General features: G+C 56.5%; 1 protein-coding gene across 1 annotated transcript in view; it reads right to left on the bottom strand.

Annotated features, from left to right (window-relative positions):
• Window positions 1–16,367, bottom strand: part of INPP5A (inositol polyphosphate-5-phosphatase A) — a 248,670-nt gene that overhangs the window by 37,975 nt on the left and 194,328 nt on the right. The gene's annotated exons all lie outside the window — the stretch shown is intronic.

The following is a 16,367-nucleotide window of genomic DNA, read 5'->3' as shown; positions in this document are numbered from 1 at the left end:
CAGACGAAGACCAGGGAATCAGACATGACTTTTCCTGTCCTTGGGTGACAGTCATCACCCCGCCTGCTTTCCATACGTGTTATCTCCCCAGTCAATGGGAGCGCCTTCCGAGAAGGGACATCTCATTTTTAAAAACTCTGTATCCCCAGGGCTTGGCACATAACAGCTCTTATTCATAGTAGGTGCTTCATAAACACTTCTCCCTTCATTAACTCACCTCCCACAGCAGCCCAGGACACTCCAGAACAGCAGGTATTTGAAGGCCATTTTTCTCACACTGAACCTAAACCTCCTTTTCACTCTTCCTCCTGCCCCTTAGCCTTTACTCTTGGTTCTGCCCCCGCCCCGGGCCAAGCAGAACCAGGCCAATCTGCACCCCACAGGACCCCTCCCCCATCACCACTCCCCACCCCCCGGCTTTTCTTCTTTGGCCTAAATGCTTTCTCCAATGGACCCTCCTCAGACCTGGGCTCTGGGAATGTCCCCATCTTCCCCGTCCTCCTCCAGGGGCTGCCCGGCTTCTGCTTCCTTCCTAGAGGATGACCCAGAAGGGCCGAAATCACGGCAATGGCCAAGGAAGGGAGAAGCTGGGTGATGAGGCAGAGGCTAGAGAACTGGGTCCAGGCCCTGGCTGTGGGGACCTGGGCACCCGCAGAGAAGGGGCCAACTGAAATTGGTGGAGGGAGTGTTGCCAACACATCCCAGGCTGAGCCCCTCCTTGTCTTCTGTCCCCTCAAGATCCTGGTTCGAGCCCACACCCCCAGAGCACATTTCGATTCACAACGCGCTCTCCATACTTTCCTCTATGGGACCCTCACAAGAGCCTGTGAGGCAAGTACTATTATTGTTCCTGTTCCACAGATGGGAAAATGGAGGCTGAGCAGGTTCAGTGACTTACTCTGTGTCACACTGCTATTAAATGTCTAAGGCAGAATTTGAACTCAGGTCTTCTGAATCTTAGACCAATGCTTTATCCACTATGCTTGTTAGCTTCCTCAATCCATTCCGACAGGGTGGAGGTCAGTGGGACTATCACGTCTGAAAGAAACCCCAAATCATCCTGGCTTTGTCCACCCACCACACTGCGGATCAGGCTGAGTTGGCATCCACCCGTGGATGACCATTCTTTCGGTCCAGCCATTCAATCTGATCTCCAAACACACCTGTTGAGTCCTCTCTGTTCAGCACTTTGCCAAGATCTGCAGCATTCCCCTGATATACCTGGCTAGCATCCCTGTCAAAGAGGATCGGAGCTGGCTCTGCCCAGCCTGTGCTTGCTGACCTCAGGCAGGCTGCTCGACCACTGCGTCCTATTTCACATGTGCACTAAGCTTCTCTTTAATGGCCCTTCTAGAATTTCTCAGGATTCAAAGCCATGGGTCTAGACTCCACTCTCCTCCCTTTTTTGAAATGGGGACATCTGCCCTTCTCCAGGCCTGTGGTTCCTCTCTTGCTCTCCATGGTCCTTTAGCACCTGAAGATGCTATTCACCTGGGCCAGGGGTTGTGGACTGTCACTGAAGGCCCATCAGAACCCTTGAAGACACATGGAACTTGCTGAGTCTGACTTACCACACAACTGCCTTTGAAAACTGTAACTTAACTTGTTAGTGCAATCCACTGCTATCTATTTGCAGAGCAACATTTATTTGTTAAACATCCACCACGGGCACACATACGGTTTTAGGGAAGAGACCCAGTGCCCGGGGCATCATCAAGCCCCGCCTCTGGCCTCAGGGTGCTACAGTCCAGCCCCCAGTGCACAGGTGACAGATGAAGGGCAGAACATGGAAGTCAGAAGACAGGGTAGGGGCTGGGGTTCAAGGCACTTCATCTTGGATGCAAGGCTGGAGGGTGTGGCCTCCGATGTAAGCCTGCTGTGATATATCACACACAATGAAAACAAGAAAACTGGGAAGAAGCATCCTGGCAGGTGAGGGCAGGGTATTCACAAGCAAATGGCTCATGCCGGCCTGAAATTCCTAAAAGAGGGAGGTGGGAGGTGGATTCTCCCTCTGGCACAGAAACGAGCTTGCACACTCTCCCGACGGGGGCTCCTGCCATGTCCATGCAGGTGTTCCTCCTGGCACCGTGTTCCAAGATGAATCTTTGTCACAGTGGGCTCTCCTGCCCCTCCCCCAGGAGAAGTGTGAACACTAAGGCCCCAGGGTCCTGGAAAATAAGTGTGTCAGAGCTAATGCCTGGCCTGGAAACAAAGACATGCCCACAGGCTTGGAGGGTCTGGGGACACCAGCTTTTGTGGAAAAGGACTGGTCTTTACCACCATTAGGTCAAGGGGCCTACAAGGTCTTTACTAGTAAGGATGCTATGGTGGGGGGGCAGTTTTGGTACCCCAGTAGAGGCTGAGAATTTGTTTTGGCTTCTACCATATTCTCTCAGCACCCACTAAAGTCTCTGTCCTCACATCACCCCCGTCGATCTGTCTCAGGCCTTGGTTCAGCTCTCTGGCCAAGGAATGACCTCCCATCTCGCCATCTGGCTGTGTGGGCAGTCAGCCGCCAACGAGGTCATCTGCCAGCAGCAGGCCATCTCCCAAGCGTAGCCCCTACTAACCCCATCCCTCCATGGCAGGCATTGAAATTCTAGGCACAGCTCGGCTAATTGGGTCAAGCTCCTGAAGAGCGCCTTTGGACTCATGTGTCACAAATCAGTCTGGTTGCCTTTAAACATGCAGCAGATTAGAACACGTACCAAAGCGGAAAACCCGCCCGCCCGCTGCCACCGCCGCTTAAAGCCGCCTCTAAAGCCCTGACAAGTCGCTGCAGCCTTCACTCAGGCCGCCTTCCCAGTGAGGGTCAATGGGGTCCCCCCTCCAAGGCCAGCATCCAAATGCTAATGGGTTTAAGTGGCTTAAGCAGCTTTCTGGAGTGAATGGGCCTCGGAGAGGGGCTCCCCAGCCTGACTCAAGGGGGAGCCTCCCTCTGCAAGGCATCTGCCTGAGAACCTTCTCTGCCCCGGGGCTTTATCTCCAGACCCAGGCCCTGCTCAGTGAGTGGAAATCTGGTCAGCTCTTGAGAACGCACTCCGTGTATATACACACACCCCTGTACATACTCACACACATGCACACACGCACACAGAACACACACTTGCACGCCTGCACACTCACAGAGAATACACACTTGTACACCTGCACACACTCACACAGAATACACACTTGCACACACTTGCCCTCACACACGTGCAGACTCACATAGAATACACATGCTTTCCTACGCACCCATGTACTCACCCACATGCCCCCCACCCCCCAATCACGGTCACTTGTTGCATTCCCAAATCCAGTCTGAGCTGCCAAGGGCTGCCCCCTTCTTCGCTGTCCCCGCGGGGGCCGGCCCCTTCCCCAGAGCCTTTCAGCTCTCCCACAGCCGGAGTCAGCCATGCAGAAACCTCCCCAGGCTGGGCGCCTTTCCAGCTTAGCAAGGGATTTCCGTTTTTTTGTTTCTTAAGGGAAAAAGTGAAAACGCTATCACAACACCATCCTTTCCCAGGTCTTTGGCTTCTTGAAATGAAAAGCGACAAGATCAGCGGTCCTGGAAGGGGAGCCAGTGGGGGGGGGTACAGAGGCCTGTGAGGCACCCCGCCCAGAACACTGGCGGCTCTGCAGCTCTGCTTTTCACTTAAAGCAATGAGCTTTTCATCCCCCAATCCGCCTTCCCGGGCCCTGAGAAAGGCAGCCGCTGGGCCCGGCGGGCAGCACTCTGCCTCGGCTTCCTCATCTAGGAAGGAAGGACGCCAAGCTCCCTCTGGTTCCAGCAGAGCGGGCTTCACGAATCCCTGGAGGCAGCGTAGGTGCTGCTGACCCAGGCAGCCTGGACCCGGCCCACCATCCACCCTGGCCTCCAGGAAAGGGACACCGGCCCACCTTCTCCTCGGGCGACCACAGAGCTGCCTCTTCTGTGTCACAGGAAGTATGACAAAGCCCTCGACAAACCTGACACCCCTTGGGCTTCAGCGCCGGCCTGCGCGGTGTCACCTTACAGCTGAGGGTTAGGGTTAGGGATCACAGAGGGCAAGGGGCTTGCCCAGAGGCGGCATTTCAATTTGGAGTCAGGAGAGTGGTGCCCACTGCTCCATACTGCCTGTTGCCAGATTTCTCTCCTTCGCTCTCCAGGAAGTGGTGCCACCACGGTGGGCCCCACACACAGCAGGCACCCAATCAGTGCTACCGTAAGGCCCTTCTCCTGTCCCAGCCCACTGGGCCATCATTCTTCACTACCCTGTGCGTGATGTGCCATCTTCCCAAGGGGAATCCTGATGGAGAAGAGCAGTGCTGGAGGCCTCGGACCCACGAGAGGCGCCAGTCACTGGACCCTCCCACAGCCCTAAGCGCCAATGCTAAGGGCAGAGTTTACCCTCAACTAAACAAACTGCCCTCAGTCATCGAGTGACGAGGGTCAAGTCGGGATCTGAACTGAAGTCCTTAGGCTGAAAGTCCAGGGCTCCTCCAAGGGCACACACAGGCATTCTACTCAAACATACTGTTGGTTAACCGAGGCACTTCCTCAGCAAACCCAAGGGCAGTGTGGCCTGGTGGGCAGGGCTGGACCAGGAGCCCGGAAGACCCACATTTCAGCCCCATCTCTCCCAGGGGAGGTAAGATGGTGGGCAAAGAAAGATTCCCCAGCAGCGTCCCGACCTCCAAGGACCAACCAAGACGCTCCGCCATTTCCTGTTGCTATTATCATCAACCCCAACTGTGATGAGAGACCATCAGGGGAAAGTGCCTCTGGGCCACAGGACACAAGCTGGGGCTCCTCCAAGGGAACCCACGTGGGACAAGACGCAGCCCACCAGACCTGAACCAGAGCGGTTCGGGAGCCGAGCGACAAGTCCCCACGAGGCCCCAGGGAACGGATCCCTAGGCACGCTGACTGCCGCCGCACCTGCCTGATGGGCACCAGGGGCACAGAGATGAGAAATCATCTTTTCTCTCCTGGGGGTGGGGAAGGGGACAGGAGGGAACAGCGCCCTCAGGGCGGGAGGGCAGAGGTAGCAGGGGAGGTCAGGAGAGGCACTGCTGTAGAAGGTGCACTTGGGTAGCTTGGCAGGAAGGGGAGGATTGTTCCAGGGAGGGATGAGGAGGAAGGGCATTCCTAGCATGGCGGCTGGCCAGTCCACATGCAGAGATGGAGAGAGAGGACTGCAGGTGGGGACCAGCAGGAAAGCCGGTCGGACTGGACAGCAGAGAGCGTGGAGGCTGGAGACCTAGGCCGGGGCCAAGTTGGGCAGGGCTTTAAAGAGTCGAACAGCAACAGGGAGCCACTGTAGTTTAGTGAGTAAGGAGAGCCAGAAGCAGGGCACCTGAATAAAGGAGCTTGGCGTGTGTGTGTGCGCATGTGCTGACTGTCGGCGCTGATGGGATAGCCAGAAACAGCCCTTGGCAACCTGAATGAAGAAAACGGGCACATCCGTGTACACAAACACGCTCACACACGCATGTACACACAGCCTAAAGACAAGACAGGCTTAGGTCTTTTAATCCAAGAATAAATAGAAATTCAAACCTACTGTACCAAACAATGTTGAATTTTTGCCCATACAGATAGTCAAACACACTCTAGTCTGAATTGTTTAGGACAAAAGATTTGAGATTTTGGAGCTGGGAGGACCCCAGAGACCTTTCTGAGGAAGAAGCAGGCTCAGTAAAATGGGTTCATGATTTAGATATAAAGGCTAACACTATAAGCAAACTGGGAGAGCAAGGAATAGTTTACCTGTCAGATCTATGGAGAAGAAAAGAATTCATGACCAAACAGGAGATAGAGAACATTTCAAAAAGCAAAATGGATAACTTTGATTACATTAAATTGAGAAGTTTTTGCACAAAAAAAGCCAAGCAATGCAAAAGCACAATGCAACCAAGATTAGAAGGAAGGCAGAAAGTTGGGAAAGAATTTTTACAACCAATCTCTCTGATGAAGGCCTCATTTCTAAAATATATAGAGAATTAAGTCATATTTATAAGAATACAAGTCATTCCCCAATTGATAAATGGTCAAAGGATATGGACAGGCAGTTCTCAGATGAAGACATTAAAGCCATCTATAGTCATAAGAAAAAATGCTCTAAATCACTATTGATTAGAGAAATGCAAATCAAAACAACTCTGAGGTACCACATCACACCTATCAGATTGGCCAACATGACAAAACAGGAAAATGATAAATGTAGGAGAAGATGTGGGAAAATTGGAACATTAATGCATTGTTGGTGGAGTTGTGAACCGATCTAACCATTTTGGAGAGCAATTTGGAACTATGCCCAAAGGGCTATACATCTGTGCATACCCTTTGACCCAGCAAAAGCACTCCTAGGGCTGTATCCCAGAGAGATCATATAAATGGGAAAAGGACCCACATGTACAAAAATATTTATAACAGCTCTTTTTGTGGTGGCAAAGAATTGGGCATTGAGAGGACGCCCATCAACTGGGGAATGGCTGAACAAGTTGTGGTATATGAATGTAATGGAATACTATTGTGCTATAAGAAATGATGAACAGGCTGACTTCAGAAAAACCTGGAAAGACTTGTATGGTCTGATCCTGAGTGATGTGAGCAGAACCAGGAGAACGTTGGACACAATAACAGCCACATTGTGTGATAACTAATATTGATAAACTTAACCCTTCCCAGCAATACAAAGATCTAAGACATCTCCAGAGGCCTTGTGATGGAAAATGCTCTCCACATACGAAGAAAGAACTATGGAGTCTGAATGCAGATCGAAGCAGACTGTTTGCTATTTTTTTTTCTCCTGTTGAGTTTTGTTTCCTCTTTCTGGTGGTTCTTCCTATTGGTCCTAATTCTTACTTACAACATCACTAATGTGAAAATATGTTTAATAGGAATGTACATGTAGAGCCTATATCAGATTGTGCGCCGTCTTGGAAAGGAAGGGAGAGAGGGAGGTGGAGAAAAATTTAAAACTCAAAAGCATATGGAAGTGATTGTTGATAATTCAAAATAAATAAATAAAAAAAGAAGCAGGATCAGCACGGGGAAGGGGGGACAGCACACTGGCTCACACACTTTGCCTTCCCACCCTCTCTTGGCAGTGCTGACGTGTGAGCCATGATCTCGGCTTCTCCTGGCCCTAAGGACCCTCCCTCTGCTGAGGATTCTCAGACCTCCCTCTCCTGCCCCGGTCTCTCTGCAGCCTCATCTCATCTCCAGAGGTCTCTCAGACACCTCCAATTGAATGTCCCATAGACCTGTCACCCCTGAGGGGTCCAAACCAGACCCATTCTCTGGTTGGAGGGCACCCCCATCCTCGCAGTCCCTCACGAGGGAGCCTCCTGCACCCCTCGCTCTCCCTCACCCCCCAGAGCCAAGCTAGCGCCAAGATCCATTGATATCTCCTCTGCCCCTGGCCCTACCCTGGCACAGACATTCGTCCCTGCATGCCTGGACCAGGGCAAGAGCTGCCGCTGAGGGTGGGTCTGCCTGCCTCCGGTCTCTCCCCAGGGAGGTCCATTCTCTATTCAGTCCCTGAAGTGATCTTCCGAAAGCCCAGGCCTGATCACGTCTCCCCCTCCTCAGAGACGCCGGCGGCTCCCAATTCTACAACATGCTGTTTGGCCTTCCCAGACCCTCCTCACTGGCCCCCTGCCTTTGCAGGCTCCTCACACCGTGCTCCCCATCATGTCCTCATCGAGCCGGGGCTGCTGGCCTCCCTTCATCCCTGGAATGCTTGTCCCCCTCTGCTCCGACGACAGACCTCCCCGCTTCCTTCTCTAGGAAGCTCCCCCTGCCCCTCTCCATTCCGGGGCCCTCCAAACACTTTGAATCATTTCCGGTTTATCCTGGCAGGGTTTTGCTTGCAGGCCGTCTTCCCGGTTAGATTGTGAGCTCCACGAGGGCAGACGCGTGCTTTTGTCTCTCTGTATCCCTGGTGCTGAGCATGGAGTCTGCAACCTAACAAACGTTAAGGGCAGAGGGGGGTGCGTCATCACGGACTGCCCCCCCAAAGAGGGGCCGTGGCTGAGCCTGGGAACGCTTCTTGGCCGGGGTGGGCTGAGAGGTGGAGGGTAGCTCGGCACCCCTGGAGCACACGGCCCAGCAGCGAGGGCAGGTGAAAAGGCTGAGACAGGATTTACAAAGAGAACCCACAGCTCAGGAAGAACGGGGCGGATGCATGACGCGGGAACACACAGGGTGTGAGAGCTGGGATGGGAGGCCAGTTAGACGTGGGCCAGCCGGCCCGAGACTCGGCCAAGAAGATCACAGAGTTGGTCTCTGCCGCCATGAAACACTCAACTCGGGGCCACGATGCTCCCTCCTGGACGAGGCTGGAAGACACCCCGCGTCAGAAGGCATTTGCCCCAACATAGAGACGCTCCACAGAAGCAGACGCTGGCACTGATCACCTGGTGCGGTCCTTCAGTGCCTTTTGGGGCTCAGGCTCCCGCAAGAAAACCACGGGCGCTTGAGGAGGCCGAGGCCCCACAGCTCCTTAACGGGGAGGCCCCCACCACATGCAAAAGCACCTAGAGGCTGCACCATTCCGAGCAGCGGTGCCCCTCCCAGCCCTATCTTGGAGTGGAGCATCTGCCAGGGCCCCTCTCTATGCCGGCTGTGCGTGTGACAGCTGACAAGGTGCCCAAGGATGATGCTCAGAGGCGCAGGTTGGCCCCCTCAAGGGCTTGGCACAACCCATCAGTACCCATCCCAGTGGTTCCTGACCTCTGTTCACCCTCTGAGCGTGGTGTGGCTGGTGGACAGGCACCATGGCCAGAGCGGGCCTTGGAGCCGGGCAGGGCTCACCAGATGCTGCTTTGTCTTAAGGGGAGCAGCAGTGCTGGGAAGGGGTGGCCAGCGGCCACATGGCGCCCTGTGCACAATGAGGAGGGTCATTGTTTCCGGGTAGCTGTCACTTTGGTGACTGTGGGACAAAGAGGTGGATGTTGACTTTTTAGCCAGCAGATTAAAACCAATTGGACCAGCTGTCTCCAGACTGTTTAACATAGCCAGTGCTGCTGCTCCGATGGCCCAGGGAGCAGAGAGAGGGCTGCCCAGGGATGCCTGAGGTGTCGAGCGGGCTTAGGCTGTGCAGCTGGGCTTTCTAAAGACAAACCAGGTGAACTGGCAGCATGAGGTGCCCTCCTCCCCCCACCCCCGGATGCGGGGCCATCCAAGGCTGCTGCTGGGAGCTCGGGCAGGACAGGAGACCACGCCCAGGCAGCAGCCAGTATGGTGCCTGTGTGAGAGGCCGTGTCTGGCCACCTAGAGAGCCATAGCCTTCCCACACTCGGTGCTCCTGGTTTTAGACCTCAGACCCAGAGCTGGCCACCATGCCATCCAGAGGCCCCTGGTCTCCCCTTCTGACCAAGGGGAAGGCACCAGGTATGAAAAAGCAGCTTGTTTCTGCCCTTGCAATGTGTGGCCCGCCCACCATCACTGCCCAGTGCCACGTCAGTAGCAGAGCTGCCTGAGGGCCTGGGAATCTCATAGACCCGAGGGACAGTCGTCCAGGGATGCTGAGAAGGAAGCACTCTGTCAGGCACTTCAAAGTGCCCAGAAAACAGAGCAGCAGAACCCTTCAATGTAGCCTGACCCAGGCCCAGGGAGCTCAGTGCTCGGGGCTCCTGATGGGCCGTTTCTGGGCCATGCCCTCACTCCGCTGCCAGCCGACAGGGAGGATTTCACGTTGCTTTGGCCAACCCAGGACATGGGGAAAGGCCGCTCCTGGGGACTCCCACAGACATCAGCTGTCACGGGCATGCGCCTCGCAACCCAAGCGGGCCTTCCAAGGGATGGCCCAACAGACAAGTCGAGTTAGGGCTCTGCAGAGCGCACGGGCTCTTCCCAAGCCACCATGGAGAGAACCAGGATTGGGAGCTGGCCTTTTCCCAGCTGACCCCCACAATGACCTCTGTGCCCACCACCTTAAAAAGAAGCCCACTGAAAGTGGGCAGTGGAGATGTGAGAAGAGAGAGAGAGGTGAAGGCTGCCTCTTAGATGTGCTGGGCCTAGCTGCTCCAGAATCATCCCGACTCAGGCACTAGAGGCTGGGGAAAGCAGCCCTCCCATCCCCCAGCACACTCCCACAGGAGGAGAACATCCCATTAAATTAATTAAGCGTCCCTCTGTCCACCTGCTCCCCCGGCTTCTCCTGCTGCCTGCAACCTCGGGCTCTCTTGCAAAAGGCAGCGGTGAGCACTCACTTGTTGCCCAGGACCGTGGGTCCTGGGTTGAGCTGCACAAGCAGGTGTGTTTGTGTCTGCGGTAGCCGGCCCGACCAGGAGCGTGCCTACGGTAGAGACGCCGCTCGAGCCCGTCTCTGGGCAGTCATTCCCTCCGGCCAGTGCAGGCCAACGCCCCCGTCACACCCCAGGATGCTCGCTGTGGCATCTCCAAAGCACCTCCTGGCTTTCAAAGCATCCTCGTGGTCCCCAGGAGAGATCCAGGACTGGTGGGTGGGTGGGTGGGCTTCCAAATACACTCCACCAATTTTTCATGCCCATCCCTCTAAATGTGACCCTACTGCAAGGCTTTTATGCCCCTGACAACTTCACGCAGGAAAACATGCAGACCCTCTGATAGCATGAAATCAGGAACAAAAGCCCGAGAAACAAAGAGCTGCTCAGGGGCAGGATGCCGCCGGGGCCTGCCTGGTTTCAGCCCCAAACAGATGTTCCCTGCTCAGGCCCGATCCCCAGCAAGCTGAAAGGGCAGGCTTGTAAAAGACAGGGGCCTGAAAGCTGGAGCCCGGAGGACTGCAAAGAAAGGGCAGTGGCCGGCACAGAGGCTGTCAATGATAAATCTCGGCAAAGAAAACCGGCGGCTCATGAATGTCAATGAGGTGCTGCCGCCTGGCTCATCGCACATTCCAGGCAACCCCAGACTGCGCCCACCCGCTGCCCGAGCTCATTTCCGGGCACTCACTTGTTTGCTTCCTCGGCCTCGATCCCTCCCTGAGAGCCCCTTTATCGCCCAAAGCCGGCCTCTCGGCCTTCTTCAAATCCCAAAAAGCCATGAAAAGAATCTTAGAGGAAATCTCCTGGAGCAGAGGGGAGCCCTCAGCGGGGCTGATGCGGCCACACGCTCTCCACCTTCTCACAGGCATTATTTCAGAACCAACGCAGCCAGAGAGCAGAAAGTCTGAGCTGAGCATCACAAAAGGCACCTGAGGGGGGCCCCTCACACTTTTGTGAGGACGCCACCCCTCCAGGGCCGTGCCATGCTCCAGCACCTGAGGTCCATGCATGCAGCATGCGTGTGCGTGTGCGTGTGTGGTGGGGGGTGCTGCTCATGGCCCTCCATCCCCAGCAAGCCCCCGCTCAAATTCTGCCCGTTCATGGATCGTGTCCAGTAGGAAAAATGAGTCATGAGAATAGGCACATCCAGGCCAGCTCCCTGGACAAACAACCTTTGGGACGGTGGAGCTGAGACGCTTCCTTGGGGAGGAGCCCACCTCGGACGGGCTTGATTCTAAGCCAAAGGGCTGGGAAAAGTGAACAACAGCGGTAACAAAGAAGACCCCCGAAGGACAGGAAGATAAGGAGCGCCCAAGCTCTCCCCTGCGGCCCGGCAGTGCGGGCGGCCTGGATCCCTCTGTTCATCCCTGCAAGTTGGTGGCGGGAGTGGGGACCCCCCAGCCCATGGGGCAGCCCCGTTTCCGAACTCGCATTCAGCACACACGCGCTGTGTTCCACACAGACTCTGAAAGTCGCCAGCCTCCGGCTGGGGGCTCTAGGCTGGACTCCAGCCAGCTGCCCACACGTGAAACACCCCTCCTCCCATGGCAAAGTGCAGGCACAGTCTTTCCCCCTCTCTTCCTCCTCACTAAAATTCCGGTGCCCCGCGTCCCTGCCCCCAGAAACTGTCTGATTCTCAAGCCCCAACTGGTTCTGATGGGCTTGGACCACAGAAGAAGCCTCTGCGCCCCACAGCTGAGCCCCCCACCTCCACCTGCCCAGCCTGCTTCCGTGGTCCTCAGAAGGCTGATGGACCCTCCCCCCTTTCCAGTGCGCTGAGGGACACTCCCCAAATGGAGACTTGTGGGATCAAAAGGACCGTTTCACATCCACGAATAGGACGCACAAGAAGGCACAGGAATCAGTTTGGGGAGTGAGCCAAGAGGCCACGAGTGCAAACATCCAACTCTGAAGGTCAGGTGGGTCCTTTGATGGCAAGGGGCTAGAGTGCTGGGCCTTTCACCTCCGCCTGCCTCAGTTTCCTCAACTGTAAAGTGGGAACCATGACAGCCTCCCTTCCCAGGGTTGTGGCGAGGATCAAACAAGGTATCTGTGAAGCATTTAGCACCATACCTGGAACAAAGGAGGCACCAGCTCAGTTGTGTCTGCCTCTTTGTGACCCCATCTGGGGTTTTCTTGGTAGAGATGCTAGAGCGGTTGGCCATTTCCTTCTCCAGCCCATTTTACAGATAAGGAAACCAAGGCAAACAGAACGCAGTGGCTTGCCCAGGTCCAGCTAGGAACTGTCTGAGGCCAGATTTGAACTCCGGGAGATGAGTCTTCCTGACTCCAGGCCTGGCGCTCTATGCACAACAGCGCTCCCAGCTGGCCTAAGTAGGGGCTTAATGAATGCTTACTCCCTTCCCTGGCCCTCTGCTGTCTGTGAAAAGGTGCCAGTGTTCACCCTAGGCCCCTGGAGATTCCTGTTCTGACCTCGGTACCAGAGCAGCAGTGAGCACACCTGACCAGGGACCTAGAAAATGTTCAGGACAGCATGAATTCTTTTCTGGAGAGTCTGTGTAAGTGGCCACGCCCTGACATCTCTGGGTCTCACTTCTTTCATAAAGGTCACCTCTCTGTGGAGCATCTCATCTCCTGCCACCAGCTCTTTGCCTGGACCATCCCCCGGGCCAGATGCCCGGCTCTCCTCCCCGGCCCTCTTAGAATCTCTCCCTCGTCCACGAGCCCTGGCCGGGGGTCATCCTCCTGTAACGACCACCTGAGGAGGCGAGCCACGGAGCACGGCTGCTTGGCCTTGTTTTCTGTCCAGCAGACCGGAAGCGCTTCGGGGACAGAGGCTGCGTCTTTTCCATCTCTGGATGGCACCTGACTGGTCACTGAGTCGGGGGTCTCCATGCCCCTGGGTACCGGTTCTGCTTCCTGATGAGGACAGAAGGCCTACGGTCTCCTGGGCACAGGCAGAAGCCGGGGCCTTGTCATGCCGGGCAGCCAGCTCTTTTGTGGACGATGACGCCAGGACTTCACAGAGAAAAAGATATGGCTCCAGAGCTCCCCGGGCAGTCCTCCATGAGGTATCTGTGCCCAGAAATGGGTGCTGGCAGCATCGATCGGCCATCGATCTGCCTATGTGTCCTAGCCCTCGCCAGGCCAGGGGAGAGAGCGCCCAGTGGGCCCCTGCCCACCAAGAGCAGACGTTCTATCAGTGGAGACATTGCGAGAGAGAAAACAGAGGCGAGGGGTCTGCGGAGGAGGAGGTGAGGGGCTGGGAAGAGCATTCCAGGCAGGGGCCAGACCGATCAGCGCACTGAGCAGGGTGAGGGCCTTTACATGCCAGGAGGAGTCGGGAGCCACGGAAGGTTACTGAACAGGGGTTTCAAGGACATCACTTGGGTGGGGAGTGAGGAGAGACAAGAGCTGGGAAGACTAAGGCAGGAGGAGGTGAGGGCCTGGACTGGAGAGAGTGTCGAGAAGGGGCTGAGCATTAGGGACTTTGGGAAGGTGGCGCAATCAGATTTGCAAAGTGACTAGATGTGTGTGTATGGCGTGAGAAGATGAGAATGGTGCTGAGCTGGCAGAAAGTGCCACCAGACTGACCAGAAGGTGGGGTCACTTCCAGACAAAGATGGTGGCCTCATCTAAGCCTTCCCTGAGCGCCGTGAGGGCTCCAGGGGCTGTGGGAGCTGGCGGGCCCGGCCCAGCAGAGGCCCACCGTCCACGTCCTTGGAGGACCAGGCCGAGCTCGTCCCCCGGCTGCCCGCCCCCGTGATGGATGTCTCCGACACAGCAGCTCACGGGGACGTGAGGGGTGCCCGCCCCCAAGGAATCATGGATCATCACCAGCTTCAAAGCGCTGGGCAGCTTTCAATAAAGGCAATCTGGGGACTGCGCCGGACAAGCAGAGACATTTCCATAAAAGGCTCATATGTCCCTACAGCCCTCACCGGGGCTGCCCAGGACCAGGCTTCCCCTTCCCCTGCTCCCCAGGAAGGGCGCTGGCCAGCTTGTAGCACGCCGCTGCAAAGCCTCCCTGACCCCCCGGGTCGCCAGCCCTGCTCGTAGGCCCCGATCCCGCTGCCACGAGCACATCGGGCGGCTGGCCGGGCCCCTCGGCCCGATTGGGGAGAGCGAACCCAGACTGCGGGGGCCCCTGAGGGGCTGACATCACTGTGCAGCCATTATCCCAGCCCACAATGGGCCCCTTGTGTCCTCAAGCCGCTGGGACGGACGCAGGGACGCAGTAGATGAAAAGACGCTATTATGAGGAGATGTTTATGTCAGGAGCTGTAACAAATCTGCCTTCTAGCCTTTGGATTGTTAACTGTGGGTCCGAAAAACAACATGTGATAAAGAGCCCACCGTCTCCTCCCCCAAGACACTGGGCAGTGTGAGCAGAGAGGGCCCGCAGGCGCGAGCATCTGTCCCTGGCTCTGCCCCGCAGGCACTGCTGGCTTGGTATTCTCCGCTGCGCCTGCCCACCCCACAGCTTTTACCTGGGACCCTCCAGGGGCCCACCCAGCCTGAGCGTGGCTTCCAGAGGGATGCTGGGGGCCGCCCGGCTCTTGGGCATCTGCGGAAATGGTCTGCCCTAGATGGCCTGGGCTGTCGGGGGGAGTCGGAGGGATGACATGGCAAGCCTTTAAGAGCAGATGTATACATCAGCAGAGCCTGGCACTTCCCAGTGACCTTGTCCACGACCTTCGGCCTCGCCGAGGACCAGGCCACCTGAGCCTCCATCTGTGCCCTCTGGTCTGTGCCCCGCAGGATTTGCTCGGGCACGCCGTTCCTCACTGCCCTGGTATGCTTTGAGGCTGGCCCTGCAAAGAATCCTGGCAGGTGATGCCAAGGGCCCACTGGCACCAACCCTCCCTGAGTCTTCTGGCCAGGTTAACGCCTTCCATCCGCCTAGCACTCACGAGTTGGTGCTATCGCCCCAAGGCAGGGAAACGGTCTCAGACAGGTTCTCCCAAGTGCCTCGGACCCGGGTCTGCCTGGCTGTTGGGGCAGCTCTCCCCTTGGCACCGTGTGGCCTCCCACGCGTCCTGTTTGGTGAACGTCCATTGGAAGCCCTGTACCTTGTGTGACAACCTCTTAGAAAACCAGCCCCGACCACCATACCCCTTTTCCCATTTCTGCCTCCTTCGAGACAGTCCTGGGGACCATTCCCCTCAAGCCTCTGGGTTTGTGGGAACGGCAGGACAGTCACAGCCTGCGGGGTCCTTCCCCCCAGCACACCTGGGAGTCCTCGATGAGCCACCGTTAGGTTCTGATAGAGCTGGCCCGAAGGCCAGACCCACCAGAGTCCTTCCTTTGCAGGGAAGGCGGCCTCCAGGATGGGTTCTGTGCCAGGCCACCTTCCAGACCTGATCTCAGGGCAATGAGCAATAGTGCTGGGCGGGAAAGGGGGCTGCACGGGAGCCCCCCGCCTTTAATCACAGACCCCTGTTGGTTTGGCAACAGGCCCTCGCCACACCCGCCAGTCTAGACCCTCGGTGCCAAGGAGCTTTCCTGGAGCCTGCTGGGACCCGGACGCCAGGGGCAGGGGGTGGGGAGATCAGCATGTCCCCCCGCCCCCGCAGAGGCCCTGCCCTGCCCCAGAAGCTCAGCTACCTCACTACTCATCCTCCAGGCAGCTTCCTACGTGGCCTAGTAACAGACCCCGCACCTCCTGGGTAATTTCAGAAGATGCTATCGCTGTCGACACCCCTACGTGTTGGCCTCTGGCCTGCTCTTCACGCCAGGCCCGGTTTGTCCTCCCCATGCACAGGGCTGAGCGTGCCCCAATTCTCTTCCGATGCCTCCCTTGCTCCCTACTGCCTCCTAACGGCCTGACATTCAAGGCCTCTATAAACGGGCACCAACTACCTTGTCAGCAGCACCTTGCACTCTACCCCTTCCTGTGTTCCAAGATCCAACTTAACAAGATGCTCTCCTCCTCCACCTTTAGGTCAGGGATGCTCTTCCCATCCTTGTCTGACTGACGCAGTCTGACCATGCCTTTAAAACTCTTGGACAGTCCTTCCTGACTGTTCCAACTGGTGATCACCTCTGTAAAGCAGCCCTCACTGAAACCACTGCCTACCCCTTGTGGAAATACCTGCCATCTAGTGTTATGTACCTGAGTGTGGGGGAGAGACAGGAGAGGAGAGGAGAGGGGAAGGGAGGAGAGGAGAGGGGAGGGGAGGAGA

Source organism: Vombatus ursinus, unplaced genomic scaffold, assembly GCF_900497805.2.
Source record: "Vombatus ursinus unplaced genomic scaffold, bare-nosed wombat genome assembly UNPS02014845.1, whole genome shotgun sequence".
Lineage (NCBI taxonomy): Eukaryota > Metazoa > Chordata > Mammalia > Diprotodontia > Vombatidae > Vombatus > Vombatus ursinus.
The sequence above is the reverse complement of the archived record's forward strand: the minus strand, read 5'-3'. Positions and strand labels throughout refer to the sequence as shown.